The sequence below is a fragment of the Centropristis striata genome, chromosome 10 (assembly GCF_030273125.1).
Source record: "Centropristis striata isolate RG_2023a ecotype Rhode Island chromosome 10, C.striata_1.0, whole genome shotgun sequence".
Lineage (NCBI taxonomy): Eukaryota > Metazoa > Chordata > Actinopteri > Perciformes > Serranidae > Centropristis > Centropristis striata.
The window spans coordinates 24308889-24333485 of record NC_081526.1 but is presented as its reverse complement, the minus strand read 5'-3'; the positions used below and the strand labels follow the sequence as shown (position 1 = coordinate 24333485).

Sequence of the window (24597 nt, the reverse complement as noted above, 5' to 3'; positions counted from 1 at the left end):
AAATAAGCATTTTTGTTCCACAATCCTCCATGGCACATCAATTTCACACCATGGGGAGGTTTTCTTTCAGATAGTGCAGCCTGAGCAAATGCAGTGTCACTGTGATTGTTGTGGAGGTGACAGAAGATAGACTGATCATCAGACACTTATTCTGCCTGTCTGTGTGTTAGTCTGCTGGCTCGCTTCTCCATCTTTCTGCATGCCTGGCTACCATCTTGTGCAGTAAATAAGCACCCAAACAACACAAGTAACTCCCTCCTCCCGGCACACACACACATTTACAGACACACCACGATGCCTGCCAGGAGGAGTTTTTTTTGTTCTGTGATGTATGCCGTCACTCCACCCTATTATTACCTCTGACTGTAATAGGCACCTCTGTTCCCAATCAAGATTTTACTTTCTGCCGGTGAAAGAAAACGGTTTTGTTGCAGACACATTTTATTCCTCGCACACACGCAGTAATGTCTGTTGGTGTCATCTACTTTGGCTGCTGGCCTAGCTCGCCCAGATTGTTCACACAGCACTTTTACCACTCATAAAGACTCACGGTGTTGCCAGAATGCTGTCAGAACATTCAAACGGAGCCCTAAGTTGTTTATTGTCTGCTCCAGGATGGATGGTAGGTGGTCTGTCTGTACTCAGACTTATGATCTTCACAAAGAACAATGAGCACTTGTGCACAGACAGGAGGTAGCAGATTGATAAGAGATAGACTGACAGATTTTATTTGTTGTCCCCCCTCCCTTCCCCTCTAACATGTATTGTTCTGTAATCTCGCCTCCATTGCAGATCCCTGTATGAATTATGTGCTTCAGTCCTGTTTTTTTTTTCACAAGTCTCTGCCAGTCTGTCCCTCTCTAGCACGTCAGTGTGTTAGATGTTGTTTACATAAATCTTTCTATCTTTCTGCTGGGTTGATGGAGCGATTGTGAGATGATACTGTTTGACAATGTGCTCACGAATGGAGAGAAAAACAGAGTAGGCTGAGGTAATCACCAGGGACAGGGAGGAAATGGGAGCCGAGTCACCCTGCAATTGTCTATCAGTTTTCTCCCTCTGTTAACTTTGTCACTTTCTGGCTCTCTCAGACACACTCACCCACACATCACATACCTACACACAACAACACTCATAATCTGTTTCTCCACCATTCCAAGCATCATTGACTGTAGACTGGTGTCCTCCTGGAGTGAATCTGATGAACTAAGAAAGTCAATTTACAATGACTCTGGTAGCCCACATAGCCTGGTTTCCACCGGGGCAAAGAGGCTAAAAGTGCAACTTAAAAAGCTGCAGTATGTATTTCTTTCTTTATTTTTGGTCACTCAGGCAGTGGAACAAGCTGCACACAGCACAAACGTAACACAGCATTATAGATATTGATATATTGATTTTGATTAGGCCAACACATTTACAGTTACCTGTTAACACACCCAGGAGACATGTAGCAACATTAGCATTAGCATTAGCATTTTTTTTTTTTTTTTTTGCTTAAAACTGTTGCTGGAAACCAGGTTAGTGAGAGCTAAGAGAGCACTTCAAAAAAGGTGTCTAATAACAAGATAAAAACACTAAATCTGAGGGAAATGATCTTGCTGCATGGACAGATTATTTCACTTGACAATATTTCTTCAATTAAGATTGTTAAATCTAGAAACAAGCATGTTGAACACTTCAAATAAGAAATTAACTCTTAAAACACGATAAATTATCTAACACTTCTAAATCTAAAGTTTTTTTTTATCTTGGTTTTAAGAGTTCTTATTTTTTATTTTCAAAATTAATTTTTTTTACACCCATTTTTTGCAGTGAGTAAACCAAACAATAAACAAAACAAACAATGAAAGTTGCTAAAACTGCCAGTAGAGCTTTATTCCCTGTGGTTTTGTCACTACAAGTGACACCTTTCAGCTTACAAGTAGTCATTTCACCCGTTGTTTATATGAAATATTGATTGCATATTGCAGCTTAATGACTAAATCCACTTCTCTTTTTTGGCAGGAAATTACAGTTACAACATTAAACTGTCATGGTGTCACTGCTTACCATGTCAGCTGGTGAAACTGATGCTTAGGGTTAAATGCAAGCTGTAACAGAAGGATCTAAAATAGCATAAAATTCTCATTTCAAGAGTAATGACAATCAACATTAAAGAAGATGGTATTTGAAAGGTAAGGATGCTTGTACATTAGGACAATGCTGATGGTAGAAGTGTCTGAGAATGAATACAGCTATGAGGCTGTGTTGTTTTTACATTTTTAATAAAACCACAATGAATCAGCAGTCGGTGTAGTTGGTCAGGGTGAATAAAAATGTTGCAGGGGCACCAAATTCATCTGTCCTACAAATAACAACATAAATAATAAAACATTTTAAAAACATATTCTTTGGTGTGATATTAGAGCAGTTTTGCAGTGAGGGTAAGATGACCTTAAACTTGATATCTGTGAAATCAATTTTTTTTAAGCATTACAAATGTGCACAATAGCAGAGCAATACTGTAGGAGCTTCATCTGTACAAGTAACACATCCAAAGAGTTTGAGGGCAAAGTGAGAGAACTGGAAAGTGAGTTTGAAAATGTGTGCATCCATCTGTGTGCGCTCACTAGAGAGAAACACTTGGAGGCCATACTACTGAATTGGAGGCCAGTTTGACCCATATTCCATTAAACCGCCCACTCTGGCTATGTACTGTATTGGCAGACACAGTCATTGCTTGCAGAGTGCCAGAGTGAAAGCTGTGATTAAGACACTATTATTGGACAGGCGAAGAAAGTGATGGCCAGGGCAAAATAACACATCTTAATCAATACTGTCATCTTTACCCAATCTTTATTCACTCTTTAGCTCTTTTCTCTGAGTGCTGCACAAAGTGCTGCTGTCTTACAAGTTGTTTGCAACAACTTAAATTGTCTTATCTTCGCTTTGGTTTTGACTTTGGCATCTTTTGTCTCATTTTGTGTTTTCAGAGGAGGTGGAAGAGAGAACTGGTTCAGTCCAAGGATCAGGGGATGATTTGTTGTAGATAGGTTCTAGATAGGACCAATGGCACAGATGATTATATCCAAGCAAGTAAATGACACTGCTGATCATCACACAGCTGAATTTAAGGTCATGGTATTAAACAGAGAATATTTTGTCAGAATGGTCAAGAAAATGACAGATGACAAGTGAATGTTGGATCAGAATGGGAGTAACCGAAATGTACTGAAATTAGCCTGTTTCCAGATCTCTGAATGACTTGCAACAACTCCAACTTATAATAGGTGAATTCAAAGAAGATTCCAATAAAATGATATGACCTCAAAGTCTCAAAGGCCATCAGTCACCTGAGCCAGCTCCATCTGCCGATAAAGACAATAAGTCTCTATACCACAAGTGGCACATACTGATCCCAAGGTGAAGAATAAACTTGCATAATCAAATGCTTAAGATATTGTTTTGTGTGTGTTAAAAATAGCAGAGAATTAGCATAGAGACCAAGGGTCAGCAGATGATTGGCCATCTGGATGGGCCAAACAATACATAGGCTCTTACAAAACCTATTCAAAAAGATGACACTGCACATTTAAACTAATAATAATAATAATAATAAATACAAGTCAAATGGACCTTGAAATTCCATCCATCATCCATCCATCCATCCATCCATCCATCCATCCATCCATCCATCCATCCAAATTCTACAGAGTTTGCAATACTTTTTCATTGCTGTTATAACAAAAAGTAAATCCAATATCATTCTTCAGGGAGGACTGACACCAGCTTGGCTATGACTAACAATGTTCAATCAACATTCCAGCAATAGAAACCTGTATAAGGCTATAGAGAGCAAGATTAGAACAGAACTTGCATGTGGAATTTTGCGTTTTCAACTGTTGATCAGTTCATGTATGTGAGTATGTTGATATGTGTGTGTGAAAAGTCTTTCTAAAAAGTCAAATACAAATTCAGTCGTGAGAAGATAAGCTTACAGTGTGAAGGAAGCCCGTGTTGTCTCAAAAAAATAGACAGTGAGAGATAATATTCCCATCCCGCTTTGGCAGAAAGTAACCAGCGGCAGATACAAAGCTGAATGGATTAGGGTTGAAAAAGTCAAGCTTCTCACTGCAGCTTCTTTCATTTGTGACTCACGAAAATTCAACTTACAAATTCACTCAGAAGTTGAATGAGCTTCTGAATGGGGTGCATCCTGCGGTGCATCCAGAGGTAACGGCCTCAGGTAAACCTCTGAGAAATGTACCATGACATAAATTCAATAATGCTGCAAACAGCCCTGTGAATGAAACATAACATGCACTCCTCCTCCCTGTGCTTTTTAAATAACTCTACTCTCTCTCTCCCTCTCCCTTTTTTTTTTCTCCTTACCTCTGCATTCCTTTCCTCCTCCTCCTGTTTCCCGGCACTCCCTCACTGGAGGTGACTCTGACAAGGCAAATTTGTCACACTGTCCCTCCCACAGCTGGCTGACACCAGGGCCGGTTATTCCTACAGGCCACCAAGGCGGCTGCCTGGGGCGCCAAATTGGCAGGGGGCGCCACAAGGGGGCGCCCTTAAGCATACATCTTTGTTTCAACAACATTGATTAACGAAACATTTTTTTATTTTTATTGCATTTGTATGTCTACATTTTATTTATTTTTAGTCTTTGCCTTTCTTAATTTGATGAAGATCTGTGTTTTCTTATTTATTTATTCGTATTTTCAATTCAGTTGTTGTTGGTAAAGTTCCAAAGTTTCTAAAAATAAAAATGTTCTGAGACCATTACCTTGCTTGTAGTTCATGTATCAAATATTAGTGTACAGCATAATACATATAACATAGTGTACCTATATCAGAATAATAATACTATTATAATCATATCATAATCAGAATGAATACATGGAATGGATGTGGTTCAGGGGGGGGGGGCGCAAAATCTCAATATCGCCTAGGGCAGCCAATGGGCTAGAACCGGCCCTGGCTGACACACACAATGTGTGTGTGTGTGTGTGTGTGTGTGTGTGTGTGTGTGTGTGCCTGTAGTGTATAGTCCTGCTGTTTTCCTGCACATAACATGTACACTTATTTGCTCATACGTCTGTGGGCCTGTTTGTTGAAGATGTGCGCCCCCAAATCTGTGTCAAATCAGCCTACCCAGAATGCCCTGGGGCAGGTCACATGTTATCCCATATGTGCTCACACTGCATTTTTACCAGTTGGACCACAGTGTAGCTGTCTGTACATTATACACATGCATTTGTGCCCATATACATGAGCACTACTTTGTACACAGTGTTTATTGAATGTGAAAGTTGACTCCTTTAACATACTTTTCTGGCTCACATTCCAGCCTGTTCAACGTACACAAACCTGACATTTGCTCACTGCATTGCTGTTTATGTTTACATTTACATTTGGAATGAATATTTGTACTAGCAGTCTTGATAAACAGTAGCAGAATTGTATATTATGTCCCATGCTCACTGTGTTTTTTCTGTTATGACCTGAACCCTGGGAAAGTGAAAAGGCTAGATCATGTGACAAGCAAGGGCTACAGCATGTGGCATTTCTGCTGTCTGTCACATGCAACACTTTGACATTTGGAAATTTTGCTAAGGTTCCGTTGTTGAAATCGAACTGAATGACTAACCGAAGAAGACTTTTATCTTGAACTAATGACATGTTGTGATAAGAAATAAAACATAAGTTGAGAAACACTCGGTAGCACAGGGGGTTGCCAAGTCTTGAAGTGTGCAGGTTTTTATTCTTTTTTTGAACACTTTTAGGACTTCTCGGCCATGTTTGCTTCAAACCTGAACTCAGCTCATACAAAACCTCAAAAGAAACAAGTTGTAGTTTGGACTAGTTTGTTGTTGGGTTTTTTTTAACAATATGCCAGCTGCAATGTTCAATCAAACTTTTACAGTGCATACAGTGAAAAATTAAAATCTGGAAATTAGTTTTTCCATAATTCTGCTGACAGACAGACAAGCAAACTGAAGCAAAAACATGATGTTCTTGGGGAGGTAATTTTAAAAAATATATGTTCTCTGTCCAAACTGTGTCATAATGAAATGATAATAGAATCAGTGGCAAACATGCTGAAGTCAAGATAGTTATACTGGCAGATTCTTAAATCCAAACTTCACAGTACTGAGAGAACTTGCATCATGCTCCAAGATGGCGTCTTAAGTATTCTAATGAAAGTAGCTTGCTGTTTGCTGCTGCAGCTCCCTGGGAAACAAATGAATCCGAAAGCTTATGTTTTGCTCCTTTTCTTTGGACAGATTTCCAGCAACTTGGAATCTGCTGGGTAAATCCCAACTGTTTAGCAAATATGAGGCGTGTTTGAGATAATGAATAAAGAGAGGAACGTCGCTGAGGCATATTCAAAAACATCTGAGATAGCTGCAGCTTATTTTGAACTATGTGTGGATATCATCAGTGGTGAACGATCTAAAAGGTATTTTCAACTGCACTTTTCTTGAGAAGAAAGATGTGTTTGCTCTACTTCCGACAGGATTTGGCTAAAATTTCTATACTCCCACCCACTGTGTACCAAGTCCCTCCCTAATGTGCTGGGTTTGGCCATCTACACAAGACAAACCTGGCCACTGGTCACTCTTACCCTTGATAATGCCCCTTGGAAATTGAAATAAGGAGACATTCCAGACTCATTTGTGTTTGCAGTTGGTCTCGTGATGTCAGACGAGCTTCCTACACCACCCCAGCCTCTTTTGTCATGATTGGCTCAACTAAAATCTAATGTTTTTTCTTTTTTAAAGATGAACTTCACCAATATTACACATCAAAGTCTATTTCCACTTCAGCATCAGTTGCAGCTGAAGACTACTAGTTTGAAACTAAAAAAAATACACAGGATTTTTTTTTTTTTTTTAAGTTTTTTGCTCGTTGTCTTGCAGAAAGCCCTGAAAAAGCATAAATTCAGATTTACACATGTATCATGTTATTGCTATTTTGGCATCATTTTTGATTTCCAACTATTGCATCTAAATCACAGCAAATTAAATTTATACTGGGTTCCTACCACTGTAGTAACAAGTAGCAAGGTACTGGCAGTCATCCAGACTTTATTATTATTATTATTTGATAAGGCAGTAAAATTCACATCACTATGATATTATTAATACAGGCATGATGCTGTTCGATTTTTTTGACATATCTGGGGCTTTAACACCAGGTACAAAGCAACAATATGATTCCTTTGGCCATGGTAGATGACTGAAAGTTTACATTGGTGCGTCTCGTGACATGGATAAACACAAATGTGATCCTGTGGTCAAAGTTGCAGGGAGCTGAAATGAAAAGCAGGAGGTTATGCGTTGTGGCGCTTCAAAGGCCATAATGTGGCCTGCAACAGACAAGGGAAAGACTGTTTGTAGCTAAGCCGATTGCCAGAAATGTAACTGCTATGTAACTCAAGCAGCTGGCATGAGTCGGCGGACAGGATATGAAACAATCAATAAAACAAGTTTTTCAAAAATTGTGAATCCCACATGACCATTGAGAGGATCCCCTCAAAGCATTTTTATTAAGCTAAACTAAGTCACTAACATATGATATACTGCTATACTGACAGTGCATACAAGGCAAAATAACCACCATTATATTCCCTTGACTTTGGTTTCAAATGTTTAACGTCTCATTTTGCTCATCCTACCCGCAAATGTAATATGCAACAAAATCTGTAGCATTGTACCAGTGTGGCTATAGACATAAAGCTGTTGTGCCATTATTCCTCTTATTGTTGTGGATGTATTTGTATTCTTACTGTGCTTGTACATGTGTGTCAGCTCTGATAAGAACTTCCTCCCCTGCGAGAACTGTTAATTTATTCTAACCCTGGTGAGATTAAACTAACTCTTTTAAATCACCTGGGGATAGCATCTATGAACTTACCTTTTCCTCTTAAGGTGCTAATTACTCCCCTGTAATGAAAGTAATCAGCACTTGAAGTGATGTTGAGCATGGTGTTGTTGAGCGCTTGTTCTATGATTGCCTGTATCATACTATGCATCTTTAAGCTCTCAGTAACAGGCTTAAGAAATGAACTGCTTCACTGGAGCAATCAGATAAGGGGCAGCGTATGTTGAATACTGATGACACACTGATGCAGCATCTGGGAACAGGTTGGGCATGGCTGTGCAGGATGACGTACTGACATGTGAGGACAGGGACAGAGCTTCAAACATCTTTGTTACAATGAATGATGTTTGTCGCGACATTTGATTTGATGTTGGTTCTGTTGTGACCAGAATCTGCAGATGACAGATATTGTTATCTCGGGAATAACACAGATAAACCACTGCTGTGATTTGTTGAGATTAACATGGAGAAATAAAAGCTCTGATGCAATATCAACATAGTCATGCCATGTTTATTTGAGAACAACTGCCAACATATAGAAATGAATATGAGCATTATTTTTTGTATTTCAACCACATAACGGATACTAAATACTAGTTTGACCTTTATGTCTGGATTGGCGCATCGAGCAAGCCATTGCTTGAAGTGTTGATGAGAATTGTTAAAACGGTTGAGCACCATTAAACACAAAACTACCATCTAAAAGACGCTGAAATGCTCAAGAGAGCTGAGTGGATTTAAGTGATTTGTCAGTGCAAATGACACCTGTAACGTTATAAATCGATATCTACAGTGATTAATGCAGCTTTAGGGAATAATTGGGCCTTTGCCGTCCAAGTTTACTACAACTCTACCATAAGAGGAGTGATTTGGGGATTTTGTTCACAGGGTTTCTTGAGGCAGTTCCATCCTAAACCCTCAACAAGGTCTTACTTACAATTTGTCAGTTAGACACTAGCCGTGTTTCCACTAGGGGGGGGAAGTGGCAATGGGGAAAGTCTCAGGCCACGCCCTCTCAAAAGTCCGCTCACTCTGCATGTCTCCACTACAAGTTAGCCCCCAGAGGGATTTAGAGACTCTGGAGGTGACGTATGGTTTTCGCCGTCGCTAACTGTGCACAACGTCAGCAGCTGAAAGCAGCATGGCTAATTATGCACAGAGTCTCCGCTGGTCATAAACATAGTGATTGTGAATTAACCGGCATCACTAACTGTGCAGAGTGTCTGGTGCTTGTTGTGAACAAACAGAGATCGCTAAGTGAACACCTCCTGTAGCAGCAGCAGCACATACACACTGTACTACTACAGAGCTAACTGTAGCTAACTGTCGCTAACAGCGGCTCTTCTTAAAAAGCCGACTCCAGCTCGTTAGCGGCTTGTTAAGAAGAGTAAGAAGGAGTCACTGGATTTGTCTCCAGACGCTTTCTTGAAAAATAGTCGCTAAGGGGGTCTGAAAAGTTGCTAAATTCAGCAACAAAGTCGCTAAGTTGGGAACACTGCTTTGCCGGATTTTACAAATGGCGTGTGTTGTTGTCGTGTAGAGTACTACGTCACATCCTGCTTAGTGATCTATCCAATCAGTAACCAGGCTGTTTTCAGGGATAAAAGGCCCTGCTCTTCAACAGGAACTAATAAAGTCCTGACAAAAGCCAGCTCTGGCTGGATCATATTCAAATTAGGGGCGTTTCGGCAAGTGAGACCGGACTCATTCTGGGTTTTGCCCGGTAGTGTAAACAGCCCTTTTGTAGCTCTTTAGTGTCTGTCTGAAAAGCAGAGGGCTTTCCATTGACTCCAATGTGAACCTATCTGCAGCAATATTAGACGTTAAGAGTAATGGACGTAATATAAAGAGTGCAAAAGTCTGTTTAGGGTGGTAAATGGGTTAGAGAATCATCAGAATTTAAGCCAGGAGACTGGTGATCATGTCATATGTGAAACCAAAAGTCAGTGTTGTGATTTTGTTTCAACGTTCCTTTTATTAAGAGCAACCCTGTTCTTTCACCCTAACTTTAATTAAGTGGTTTTCTTGCCTAAAGTTAACTGATTCCTGTGAACTTTTTTAAAAGCCACTGTGCATGTAACTAGAGGAAAGTGACGCACCATCCCTTACACGATCAAAACTGACAGTATTATGCCACTATTAGATGTCTGACAAAGCATCAGTATTGGACAAGTTGAAATGAGAATGCTTTAATACCCTTCACAAGGGGGATTTGGGAAAGTGAACAAAATCTGTTTCCTATCCGATTTCTATTTATTTATTTTTTAAATGGTGTTTTGGGACCCCTGATTCAATTTAGAGGCATTGTATATAGGATACCTTGGATATATATTGTTTTCCACACACAAAAAAATCAGAAGGAAAATACTCTAGTGCAGGGATATAGTATTCAAAGTATTCATACTTGATCTGATCTACACTGTCTACACTTTACATGCTGTATGTTCAATGTGGCCTAAATAACTGGGTGTTGCCTGATTACCCCCTGGAAGTTAAGTTTTACCTTGTGGTGTGTTTAGTCTCACTGCTAGGCTGAGTGGGAGATAAGTAGTGACGTGTCAACAAAATAGATGGCTTTATGTATCCTCCTCAACATCAACTAGTGCTCAGGGCATAAAAAGAGGCAGCAGCATGCAGTGGGACCATAGACTGTATAAAGTAGTGGGACACCAGCAAGCTGTACGTTTTCGAGCATGCAAGGCAACCTATATGACACTTGGATCAATTTTCAGGGCACTTCTTTTCACTTCTCTTCATAAGAAGAGCACTGCATCACATCCTCTCCATTAAAGGTTACCCATTATTGCACTGCATCTCATTTTCTTTCACTGAAAAGACAACCCAAAAGGCACTTCAGCATCTTTTCTTCACTTGAAAGGGCACACTAGAGTGAATTTATCTGGTTTTCTATATTTACAGAAAGCTAGGGGGCACTTCAGCATGTTGTTTTTCCATTTAAGGACACTTCTTCATGTCTTCTCCATTTGGTTAAGGACACCTTAGAGGGCACTATATCACATTCTCTCCATTTAAGGACACCCACTGCATCTCGTTTTCTCCACTGGAAAGGCACCATAAAAGGTAGGTTTTCTTCACTTGAAAGGCACTTATCACGTTTTCTCCATTTCAGAAAAACCTAGAGAACAATGTACCATGTTTTCTCATTTACAGACACCCTGAAGGGCACTTTATCATGTTTTTTCCCACTATAGGAGGCTACCTAGACCCCCCGAACATAGGGGTCTGTGTATGGTTAATACAAATGCGGGTCAGCATAGTACAATTTGTCACACACACACACACACACACACACACGTACTCACAGCCCTGTACAAAACGCCCCGTGACCTTTTGCTCCCAAGCTGCCAGGGGGAACGGTAGGGATGGATGCATGGGGGAAAAGGGCAAGATGGGAAGGATGGATGAGTAGAGCAGGAGGACTGTGCCGCAATCCCTCCTCTTTAGGAAAATATTAATGCAGGGATGGTTGGAGCTTGACATGAAGTTTAAATAATTTACATGCATGTTTCCAGACATTTGCTTGGTAAACACACTTTATTGTCCACCTGCACCTCAGGGAAATTACTCTTTGGGGAATGTCACTTTGGTCACTTTAATTAAAAATAAAAATAAAAATAACAACAAAAAAAAATACATATATATTGCAGAATTGTTTCTTGTCTTTGAGTCAGAACAAACTGTTTACTAAAACTGAATAAACTGTGACATCCTGTGCTAAAAGTAATAAAACAAAAGTAAAGCCTTTGTTGTAATTACAGCTGTTTAATCATTTTTTAAATTTTTTTAAATACTGATTTTTACTGATGCAATGTTTACTGTATGTTGGGAACTAGTGCAAGAGCTTTCCTTTAATCAGAAGGTAACAATTTGCAAAAACCTGACTCCCCCTTTTATATTAAGTGTTTTCAGCAATTTTATGCCCCCTGAGAATTCAAACTCAGGCAATACATTAATTACATAGTGCCTCTGTATAATTCTGCTCACACATTTACGGTGAAATCCTACTCGACAAATGAAGTAAAACCTGAAACATCCATACAAACACACATCCTGTACACACACCCTGACTGGTTTCCCATGCAGCCATATGCATAAATTCTGAGGCAAGAGAGAGAGGTTGCAGGGAGCTGAGAGTTCACTGTGTGCGCGTGTGAATAAGGGGATGCTAACACTTTATCTACTCCCTCCATCTGTTACAAGGGAATACAGGATCCTGGCTCTTAGCGGTTTGCTGACACGTACTGTCTGCGCTGGTCGCTGACTGACAGCCAGGCTGAGAGGTGCAGAGAGAAGGGGATACAATAGAAAACACTTTAAGAGCTCAGATAGATTACAAGATAAGGAAATGGGTACATTTGGGCAATTCTCTCCCTCCTGGAGTTCCCTTTATTCATTCCCTTTTCTCTCATCTGTTCTTGGCAGTTGCTCTCTGGAAACATTTCTTGTTTTTCTTCTCTTTCTGTTACTGATTTGATTTATTTTTTACCTTCTTCACTGAGCTACATTTTGCCACACAAATAAGACCTTTCTCCTGTAAAACGTTCTGATACATTCCCCTAAAATAATTTTGCAGTGCTTCATGTATGATAATGAAGAGTATTTGTGTTGTAATGTGTACAGCTCCTGAACATTAATTCACATTGATACACATGCACACTTTTTATCTGAATATCACAGAGCTCAGGATGATATATTTCATCTAGACATGATGGTGTTTAGTTTTTTAGATGTTTAAACATGCTGCACGGGCCAAAACGGGGCCTACAAGAGACAAGTTTGTTTGAGCTTAGTGGATTGCAGTCAATGACAATTTAAAATAAAACAGCTTTATCAAAAATGATGAATCACAGCAACCATTAGAGGTCCTTAAGCATACATTCATAAATGTGAAAAAAAAAACAAATTTAAGATTAGGCCAGTAGTATGAGAGATTCCATCATGCATTTGACACACATGGTCAAATGCATGATGGAAATGTTCACTTTTTATCTTTTATAATGAAGACTAAAAACCAAATTAAAAAACCTCTGTGCACTTACATTTTTAACATCTGGAGTAACATTACAACAGCTTAAAATATACCACAAATGAAAGGACATTTGTCTCAGAAGAACTTAGGAAAATGTGCACATGCATACAGTGCATACATACATCTTAAGTAGGCTCAACTCTGTAATGATCTCTTCACAGGTCTCTCTGAAGAGTCGATCAGGCAGCTGCAGCTTATTCAGATTGCTGCTGCAGAGTCATCACTGATTTCAGGTCTTTATTCTTCTTCTAAAATTTGACTGTTGGTTTATAAAGCTCTGGATGGTTTCAGGCCAAAATGCTGCTGCGTTATGAAGCGTCCAGACCTCTCAGATGGTCTGGAACAGATCAGCTTACTTGTCCCTGGAGTCCAAACTAAACATGCAGCATTCAGTTTCTGCATGCTGCACATATCTGGAACAAACTCAGACGACTAGAGCTCCCCTCCAACTCTCCATTCTTTTAAATACATTTTTAAACTTTTCTGTTTGCCACTGTCTTTTATTAAATCTTTATTCACATCTCACACTGCACTGTGACTACAATGTCATTTTTCATTCTTATGTATTCTCTTTTATCCCATCTTCTAGTTTACTTGTGTTTTGATTTTTATATTGCCTTGTGGTTCTTAGATATCTTGTCTTAATTTTGACTTATTCTTCTGTAAAGCACTTTGCATTGCCATGGTTTTGATATTTCACTTCGTCCCTCAAGCTGCACTAAACAAACCCATGAGACTAGTTGTTGATGAAGAAAATGATCAGTGTGGTTTAAATACAGGGTTTTGTCTCTGAGTGAGGTAAAGACCTAAACTCCCCTGAGTCTGTTCATTGCAAAAAAGGTGTGTCTAAAAACAAGATAAAAACAGTAAATCTGCATGGACAGATAATTTCACTTGACAAGATTTCTTAAATTAAGATTGTTAAATCTAGAAATAGTAGTTGAACGCTTAAAATAAGAAATTAACTCGTAAAAAAAGATAAATTATCTAACACTTCTAAATCTAAAGGTTTTTTTTTTATCTTGGTAAGAAACAAATTATTTGCAGTGTACCTTGCTCGGGCCAGTTCATCGCTGCTTGCAGCTTTCACCCTCTGGAGTCTGTGTGATCAAATCACATGACTTCTTCAAGATGTCACAAATTCAAAACAAAGCAGCGTGTTTCCTGCCGTCAGCTTCTCTCTAAAGTACTGGCTTTAAACTCCATGACAGTTTTTGTTTAAAGATGATAGGCCGAGTAAAACTGGAGATTAAGGTCAAATATATTTACTAAAAAAATATATAACTACAGGTTATCCTCATTTTACCTCTTATATGTTAGATTTGGAACCATGATTTGAAATCTAATTTTCTGTTTTTTTGGGATGTTTATTGGGTTCAAAATGTTAATCCAATGAGTCAAAGCGAAAAAAAAGAAAAGAATGATCAGATTGTGCTGATTTTAAAATTCTTCATTGAGCATGATTGTGTTTTGAAATTAAAAGAAACATTATTTTCAAAAAACTATCAGGTCATATAGAGGAGATTCTGTTGAAAAAAATGATACCAACACAGCATGGTAAACATTTTTGTTTTGTCGTTTATACATCCAGAACTAGAACATTTCTAAAGAAATTTTGATTGTGTGCTTGCCTCTGGCCCTTAATTCTCGTTGATTAAATCAGCAGTTAAACAGGGACTCTGTTCACAGACACCTCATACAAGTTTCTAGGACAAACGTTCATTATTTAGTAAAATGGGGCGTGGCTAATGAAAAGGGGCGGGGTAATCAACCACCAATTAAACAGGAACTCTATGCCGAGTAATCTGACACTTTATACAAGTTTCTAGGACAGTTTATTAGTTATGAAAGGGGGCGTGGCTAATCAAAAAGGGCGGGAATTTATTAAATATTGTTATGTAGAACTGGTCAGTGATGAACCATCATCATGCATGACAAGTTTGAGGCAGATTGGACAATGTATGGTCAAGTTATAAGGTCTCATGCTTTTTGAAAAAACACCATGTCCGTTAAGTTAGAATGTCTGTCTTGGAGGAGCAACCAGGTGGCCAGGTGGAGTTGACCAATCAAAGCAGAGCAATCAGGCCGACGACCGCCATCCTCTGCTTCAGAGAGACAGCATGCACCGCTGGACTGCAAGGTCTCTGCTCCGTGTCACGGCAAACCCATTTAGATACAAGAATAATGGCGTCATATTTGAGTCAAAAGCTATGGTCAAAAGTCGCACAAGCGATAACACATCTGAACGCGCATTTATTTCGTGTCACGCAGGCAGATTTCAACTGCCGCGCGCAGAGATGCCGGTAACGCGTTAATTAGTAACGCGTTACTCTAATATGACCACTTTTTTCAGTAACGAGTAATCTAACGCGTTACTATTTCCAAACCAGTAATCAGATTAAAGTTACTTATCCAAGTCACTGTGTGCGTTACTATTTTTTGTCATTTTCCTTAGTAAAACGATATATTTGCTTTCTTCTTGCGACTCGGGGAGCGACGTCGATCGTCGGTTTTGCAATCTATTTTGCGGGTAAAAATGGGTTTGGGTGGGTGGATAAAATTGGGCTGTTTTCGGATCAGTTCTGCGGGTTTTTGAAGCCGAAACACGGGCACTTCAGATCCTTTTTCTGCGACCCTCTGTTCAGCAGGCAGCAGTCTCACTCACTCATTCACTCACACACACACTACAGCTCTGGCTGACGTGCCCCCTAAACTCACAACAGACACTCCCACTACCTTCAGGCTACGTTAAGTCAATCAGTAAGGATGACTATATGGCGCTTTATATCCAACACAATCATGATCTAGTCTGTCCTTAGCCTACAAAATAAAGTTTGAGAAATGTCTGCATGGAGCACAGCTGCTTACAGGTGTGCAGCTGACAGGTGTGCAGCTTACAGTGACAGTTTCCTCATCGCTACCTGAGCCACCATCCGATCCTCCTCCTTCAGTTTTTGCCCGTACGCGCCCGGTATCTCATCTCTTTCTCTCTTGTGATTCACACAGCACAGCTGGACAAAGTGGTCTATAACTGCCGTTTATATGCAGCAGTCAATATGATCGCTATTGGCAGTCCGGGGTATAAATGCTCAGAGTTTGTTTCATTTTAATATATTATTATATATAAGTTGTAAGCTTCAGAAGAGAGTATTTATTTTTAAGTGAAGTCAAGAAAGACTGTCTTTATTTTATGTTTTATTTAAAGAAGAGTATTTATTTTTAAGTGAAGTCAAGAAAGACTGTCTTTATTTTATTTTTTATTTAAAAAAAAAGAGAGTATTTATTTTTAAGTGAAGTCAAGAAAGACTGTCTTTATTTTTTTTTATTTAAAAAAAAAGAGAGTATTTATTTTTAAGTAAAGTCAAGAAAGACTGTCTTTATTTTATTTTTTATTTTTAAAAAAAAGAGCGTATTTATTTTTAAGTAAAGTCAAGAAAGACTGTCTTTATTTTATTTTTTATTTAAAAAAGAGTATTTGTTTTTAAGTGAAGTCAAGAAAGACTGTCTTTATTTTATTTTTTATAAAAACATGTATTTTTTTCAGGAAATCGTTTTTAAGTTTGTACGTTACTGTTAAAAATACACTTCCAATAAAATGAGTATTGGCAATTTAAAACTGGTTGTCATTTTTATGTTGAGGCGGCGAGGGGTTGTTGTCGGCAGCTGCTGAATGTAACTAATAAAGTAACTTGTAATCTAACTTAGTTACTTTTAAAATCAAGTAATCAGTAAAGTAACTAAGTTACTTTTTAAAGGAGTAATCAGTAATCAGTAATCGGATTACTTTTTCAAGGTAACTGTGGCAACACTGGCCGCGCGCACTTGTTTGATCTACGCACATATTCAGCAACTGAGTGACTGACTTTTGACACATTGGGGGCGGGGCCAAGGCTGACCCCGGGCCTCTTATGATTGGTCATTTTCCAGCCCTCCACGTGGGTGCCTTTTCAGTTTACTGCTGACAGCTGGGAGCGGCGGCATCATCTAAAGTTTAAACAACAACGGTTGTTTCATGACGTTCACGACTACAACTCTACGCTTCGTCACTGGTAATAAACAGGTTAAAAATGCTGTTACTTTATGGCGTCATATTTGAGTCAAAAGTCGTGCGAGCGATAACACATCTGCATGCGCATTTATTTCGTGTCACGCGCGCAGATTTCAACTGCCGCGCACACTTGTTTGATCTTCGCGCACATATTCAGCAACTGAGTGAAGCAGATTCTCCCCCGTGCTCGCTCGCGGTGGAGCTCTATTCGCGCGGAGCGAGGACTTTTGACACATTGGGGGCGGGGCCAAGGCTGACCCCGGGCCTCTTGTGATTGGTCATTTTCAGTTTACTGCTGACAGCTGGTGGCGGCGGCATCATCTAAAGAACAACAACGGTGGTTTGATGAACATTGAAGACTTTCTGATCAGAGACTGGAGCGGCGGTCCGGAGAGAGGAGGATGTGGAGCCGGAGCTCGTCTGGAGGGCGGAGCGGTCGGCAGCACCTGGTGTCGGTGTGTCCTGAGTCTATCTGCTGTCAGGAGGCTGACCTGGACCATGCCATGCGTGGTGAAGCATGTTTAACAAATGTTCGCACACTTGTATGCCGCGGAACAGCGGCTGGGAATCACTGGATTGGAGCACTCTCTGGCTTTTCGTCTGAGGTAAGAAGACATGTTTTTATTTGCTGTATATTTCGCTAGCATACTACCGTTACAATTGTGCCTTTTAATGTTAGCATTTTCATATTTGAACTTTTAAACTACTGTCGAAAATTTTGTGAAATGTAGTTGCAAGTTATTTGAGGTTTTTTTGGACGATGTTTGTCATTTTATTTTGCTAGTTTATTCGCGGCTACTGGTCTTAGGTCTGAGCTAGCTTTAGCATCATGTCGAAGCAATTTAGAAATGGTCCGTCGAGGCAGAATATCTTTACAGTTACTCCATGTTACAGTTACCATGATGCAAACAGTTGTTATAACAGTAGATGTGTCTGGTGTTAGCAAACACTATTGATTCTAAGAGTGCATTGCATGGTTTGACTGATTTGATGCTACTGACAGACAGCCTATAATGCATTGTGGGTTGATAATCTAGGCCACAAAAGTTTATGATTGCTGTGTTTTGTCTTGTGTCTATCTGGGAAGGGGTCATTATTAATTTTTATTATATTAATAATATAATAATGCTAAAAATTGCTAGCTTATGCTATTTTCCTTGATTAATGTTGTCCAAATGCCATTTTTAATGTAGGGTTTGTGTACAATGTTGGCCTGACTAATTTTTGTTTAACTGTGATATGTAGCTAATTGTATGTGGATTTTGACGGTAGCTTCTTGATAATGTAGTCCTGTTTTTTGTGAGGATGTTTTGGTATTCTTATGTAATAAGGTGTAATAGTAATACCAATGTCATACTCATCAATGGCTAAATTTGAACATTCGGTGTATTTGGATAATATTAAACTGAAACTCATGTCACTTGGTAATGAGAGGTTAAAAAGAAAAGATAATCATGGGGATGTACATTTAACCATGGAGTCAGGGCTGTAAAAATGTACTGTAATGATGAACTGGTAGTTTACTTCACCATTTAAAATTTACATTGTGTCAATGTCAATGTTACTCACTACTGTTAGCAGACTATTACCAAAACTATTACCATTTCTTTTTTCCAACTTGTCATGTCAACTGGTACCTGAAGTATGTGTTCCTATGACTAATATTTATGTACTCTGTGTGTGTGTGTGTGTGTGTGTGTGTGTGAGTGTGTGTGTGTGTGTGGCCTCAAGTGGTGCTGTGAAGCATTTTCGTTGTAGGCTTTCATCCTGTTTTCTTCTGATATTAATACTGCAGTACTATTTTGATAATAGAGGTTATTATGTAATAAGGTGTATTTGTAATACCAGAGTCATAGCCATTAATGGCTTAAATTTAGTATAGGGTGCATTTGGGTACTATTACACTGAAAGCTTTTGAAAGTATTCGCCACTATTATAAGATTATTACCTAACTATTACCATGGTGTTACCGAGCTGTGGTGTCAATAGAATTATCAACCTATCCATTCATATTCATCTTCTTAGCAAGCTTTAATCCTGTTTTTCACCTCACAGATTTACAGCTTGACCATCTATTTACTGGTGAGTGTTTGTCAAAGACTGTTATTAACATAAACTACTTTCATAAATTATGCATTATTATTTTTTTTAACCCTTGTGTGGTCCTCCCGTCGACTATATACCCATGGTCCTCAGGGGTCAAAAAGGATCCCATGACACAAGACTGTTTTTAGGACATGTAGAAAAAAAATATTACCAACTTTTTTTTTTATCATTTTATCATTTAAGGCAACTCATGCCCCAGAAATTGATTGAGTGATATATAATTTTCATAATTTTTTCTTTATTATTGGTCAATTTTAGTCAAATATTCAAAATTAGGCCTCAATTTCAAGAGAGAAAAAAGTAAAAAAAAACCTGGATACTTTTTTCAATAGTAATAGTGGAAAAAAATAATTCTTGATTGGAATGCACAGAGTAGGTCATGTCAACTTTTAGTGAAACTTATGTTTTGATATTTGTATATTTGAATAAAATTGACCAATAATAATGAAAAAAAATGAAAATGAAATATAATTTTTTTTGGTCATGAGTTACCTTAAAAGGTGAAAAAAAAGTTGGTAATATTTTTTTCTACATTTCCTAAAACCAGTCTAATGTCATGAGGTCCTTTTTGACCCCTGAGGACCATGGGTGCTATAAAAATGTATAAAACACGTAAAAAATGTATGAAGAAAGTTAAAATTTATATTATCTGTAAAGGATGCAGAGGGGCACATATGCTGAAATTTTTGCTATGTTTCTAGAGGTGCTATGTGTGTATTTAATCCAAATTATTATATTCAGCTTCATACTGATTTTTATGAATAAGTGATACATTAATTCAGTTATTTAAAACATTAATAACACATTATTGTTACATTGCTGCAATGCTCACGGTTGTCATCCTGTTCTAGATAAACACTACTTCACCTAAGAGACTTGAGTATCCAGTTCTTCGTTGACCTTCAGCATTCAGTTGTTTGTCTTCACCTTTTCAGGTAAGCAATTTAAAAAAAATGCTTCTGTAATGTTGAGAAACACTGAAATTATTATTTATAAAGAACTTTCAACCACTGTTCTGTGATGTCATGTATAGTGATATACAAATATATTTGAAGGAACGGTGTATTTGGGATAATCAATATTATTAGTATTATTCGTGTATTTATTTATTTTTAAATCAGAGAATGGGGGGAAAATAGATTCTTAGTACAAAAACTAGTAACTAGTAAAAAAAAATTGGTAACAATAATGTTCATTCATTAATTGACGCTTGGTCAAACTCTCATCTAATTAAGTATTGCTGTCTCATTAACATGTTGTATTTATTTATTTTGTAGGCTAAAACCAGAGAAGCCATCACCATGTTGTTGTTTGTTGTCATTATGCAGATTTTTCAGCATGTGGTCCTCAATATATAGTATAGAAGTCACTGCATTTTCTGACTTTTCCAGGTTTCCTGTGTCCAGCATCTTCAAGACAGACTAAGCTAACTTTTCATATTTTTTGCACATTTATATTTAGGTTAGGAGTAGGTTAGGTTTATAGTAGACTATTTAGTTTGTATAGTTTAGCTTTTTATGCTGGTCTAGGGACAGTTAAGTTAGCAAATTAATTTAGGTCAGATCACTTACAATTGCATATTATTGTTACAATTGTGTTATTTTGTGAGTTATTGTTGTACAGGCTATTGTATATTGCAGAACCAAGTGAGACGAGGAAGACCACTGCTTCCAAGATGCTGCTCAGAAAGTGCGTTGGACAAGTCTCGACCTTGCAGATCCTGCCCCACTTAGCATAACCACTTCTGACCATGGGGTACCTCAAAGACCTCCGTCAACCAGCCGGCTGTGGATGATGGATAACGCACCCACAACTCCTTCTCCATTCTACAAGGTATGGGTTTGTTTTTTTCCCCATCACAGTGGACACAGACATGGCCTGATAATACAATCTGCTGTCTTAACTACTTCCTTTGAATAACAAAATATTAATTCACAATTGAGTATTTATAATGTATGAATAAATTTGGTATTGTGTGTCATCAGGTTCTGAAAATACAGACACCCCCACAGTCCAAGAACAGCTGGATGACCTCTGGACCCACTTGGCCCCGTTCACCAGTTGAAAAGATAAGCTTTTTAAAAAATTCTTCAAATGTTAATTCTGCACAAAGTGATACACAAAACATTGTATTCCATTTCAACAAACATGAAATGTATATTTAAATACATGACTTAATGCAAGTCAATCATACTAAACATCATCTTTTTTTTTTAAACCAACCATTGCACACACTTCCATCCAAGGAGAGGTTACATCTTGATGGTAACTTTTTAGATTAACAAAACTTCTGTGATATTTGTAATTGTTGTTGCTGGGGAGGGGGCGGAAAGGGTAAGTCTAAACATTGCATGCAAGAGACCAACACCGGCGTGTTACTGGTACATAACTATCAACCGACTTGGTTGCTTCAAAATTTTACGATAGTTTTGCAAATCCTGAACCAGAGAGAAGCACATCAAACAAACAAAAAAAGCAATGGTAGATTTTCAAGGCCTTTCAATGACATTAACATTATTTTCAATGACATTCATTTTGCAATTAACATTAGTTTTATCTTCTAAAACATAACTATAATGACATTCAAATGTAGATTACCACAAACACAATAATAAACTTCAAGTCTCATTGGATGAAATTAAAAATTATTGACAGTCCTGAAATGATGGGTTAAATATCCTTAATAAGCCCGCATTAATAATACATTAATTTCAGGTGAAATATTCATTTTTTTACTTTAAATTCTAATCTCATTTAAAGAAATTGATACTATATAGTATTTTTCATATGAAATTATGTAAATTGTTCACATGGTCTCTCAGCAACAGAGTTACCGGTTCACATGGTCTCAGCGACAACGTTACTGCTTCACATGGTCTCAGTGGCAGAGTTACTGGTTCACATGGTCTCAGCGACAGAGTTACTGGTTCACATGGTCTCAGCGGCAGAGTTACTGGTTCACATGGTCTCAGCGGCAGAGTTACTGGTTCACATGGTCTCAGCGACAGAGTCACCGGTTCACATGGTCTCTCAGCGACACAGTCGCCGGTTCGCATGGTCTCGGTGGCAGTCACCAGTTCACATGGTCTCAGTAGCAGTCGCCGGTTCGCATTGTCTCAGTGGCAGTTGCCGGTTCGCATGGTCTTAGCAGGAGAGTTACTGGTTTGCATGGTCTCAGAGGCAGAGTTACTGGTTCACATGGTCTCAGCGACAAAGTTACTGGTTCACATGGTCTCTCAGCGACACAGTCGCCGGTTCGCATGGTCTCGGTGGCAGTCGCCGGTTCGCATGGTCTCAGTAGCAGTCGCAGGTTCTCATGGTCTCAGTGGCAGTCGCCGGTTCGCATGGTCTTAGCGGCAGAGTTACTGGTTTGCATGGTCTCAGGGGCAGAGTTACCGGTTCACATGGTCTCAGCGACAAAGTTACTGCTTCACATGGTCTCAGCGGCAGAGTTACTGGTTCACATGGTCTCAGCGACAGAGTCACCGGTTCACATGGTCTCTCAGCGACACAGTCGCCGGTTCGCATGGTCTCGGTGGCAGTCGCCAGTTCACATGGTCTCAGTAGCAGTCGCTGGTTCGCATGGTCTCAGTGGCAGTCGCCGGTTCGCATGGTCTTAGCAGGAGAGTTACTGGTTTGCATGGTCTCAGAGGCAGAGTTACTGGTTCACATGGTCTCAGTGACAAAGTTACTGGTTCACATGGTCTCAGCGGCAGAGTTACTGGTTCACATGGTCTCAGCGACAGAGTCACCGGTTCACATGGTCTCTCAGCGACACAGTCGCCGGTTCGCATGGTCTCGGTGGCAGTTGCCGGTTCGCATGGTCTCAGTAGCAGTCGCAGGTTCTCATGGTCTCAGTGGCAGTCACCGGTTCGCATGGTCTTAGCGGCAGAGTTACTGGTTTGCATGGTCTCAGGGGCAGAGTTACCGGTTCACATGGTCTCAGCGACAAAGTTACTGCTTCACATGGTCTCAGCGGCAGAGTTACTGGTTCACATGGTCTCAGCGACAGAGTCACCGGTTCACATGGTCTCTCAGCGACACAGTCGCCGGTTCGCATGGTCTCGGTGGCAGTCGCCGGTTCACATGGTCTTAGCGGCAGAGTTACTGGTTTGCATGGTCTCAGGGGCAGAGTTACCGGTTCACATGGTCTCAGCGACAAAGTTACTGCTTCACATGGTCTCAGCGGCAGAGTTACTGGTTCACATGGTCTCAGCGACAGAGTCACCGGTTCACATGGTCTCTCAGCGACACAGTCGCCGGTTCGCATGGTCTCGGTGGCAGTCACCAGTTCACATGGTCTCAGTAGCAGTCGCCGGTTCGCATTGTCTCAGTGGCAGTTGCCGGTTCGCATGGTCTTAGCAGGAGAGTTACTGGTTTGCATGGTCTCAGAGGCAGAGTTACTGGTTCACATGGTCTCAGCGACAAAGTTACTGGTTCACATGGTCTCTCAGCGACACAGTCGCCGGTTCGCATGGTCTCGGTGGCAGTCGCCGGTTCGCATGGTCTCAGTAGCAGTCGCAGGTTCTCATGGTCTCAGTGGCAGTCGCCGGTTCGCATGGTCTTAGCGGCAGAGTTACTGGTTTGCATGGTCTCAGGGGCAGAGTTACCGGTTCACATGGTCTCAGCGACAAAGTTACTGCTTCACATGGTCTCAGCGGCAGAGTTACTGGTTCACATGGTCTCAGCGACAGAGTCACCGGTTCACATGGTCTCTCAGCGACACAGTCGCCGGTTCGCATGGTCTCGGTGGCAGTCGCCAGTTCACATGGTCTCAGTAGCAGTCGCAGGTTCACATGGTCTCAGTGGCAGTCGCCGGTTCGCATGGTTTTAGCAGGAGAGTTACTGGTTTGCATGGTCTCAGAGGCAGAGTTACTGGTTCACATGGTCTCAGCGACAAAGTTACTGGTTCACATGGTCTCAGCGGCAGAGTTACTGGTTCACATGGTCTCAGCGACAGAGTCACCGGTTCACATGGTCTCTCAGCGACACAGTCGCCGGTTCGCATGGTCTCGGTGGCAGTTGCCGGTTCGCATGGTCTCAGTAGCAGTCGCAGGTTCTCATGGTCTCAGTGGCAGTCGTCGGTTCGCATGGTCTTAGCGGCAGAGTTACTGGTTTGCATGGTCTCAGGGGCAGAGTTACCGGTTCACATGGTCTCAGCGACAAAGTTACTGCTTCACATGGTCTCAGCGGCAGAGTTACTGGTTCACATGGTCTCAGCGACAGAGTCACCGGTTCACATGGTCTCTCAGCGACACAGTCGCCGGTTCGCATGGTCTCGGTGGCAGTCGCCGGTTCGCATGGTCTCAGTAGCAGTCGCAGGTTCTCATGGTCTCAGTGGCAGTCGCCGGTTCGCATGGTCTTAGCGGCAGAGTTACTGGTTTGCATGGTCTCAGGGGCAGAGTTACCGGTTCACATGGTCTCAGCGACAAAGTTACTGCTTCACATGGTCTCAGCGGCAGAGTTACTGGTTCACATGGTCTCAGCGACAGAGTCACCGGTTCACATGGTCTCTCAGCGA

The 24597-nt window shown here is 40.1% G+C and overlaps 1 long non-coding RNA gene across 1 annotated transcript; it reads left to right on the top strand.

The window, feature by feature from the left end:
• Nucleotides 1-17392: 17392 nt before the first annotated feature.
• On the top strand, nucleotides 17393-20810 carry LOC131979412 (uncharacterized). Its single transcript, XR_009395052.1, has 4 exons — nucleotides 17393-17575; nucleotides 19026-19052; nucleotides 19928-20011; nucleotides 20468-20810. It is a non-coding gene; the product is annotated as an uncharacterized LOC131979412 (long non-coding RNA).
• Nucleotides 20811-24597: the final 3787 nt, after the last annotated feature.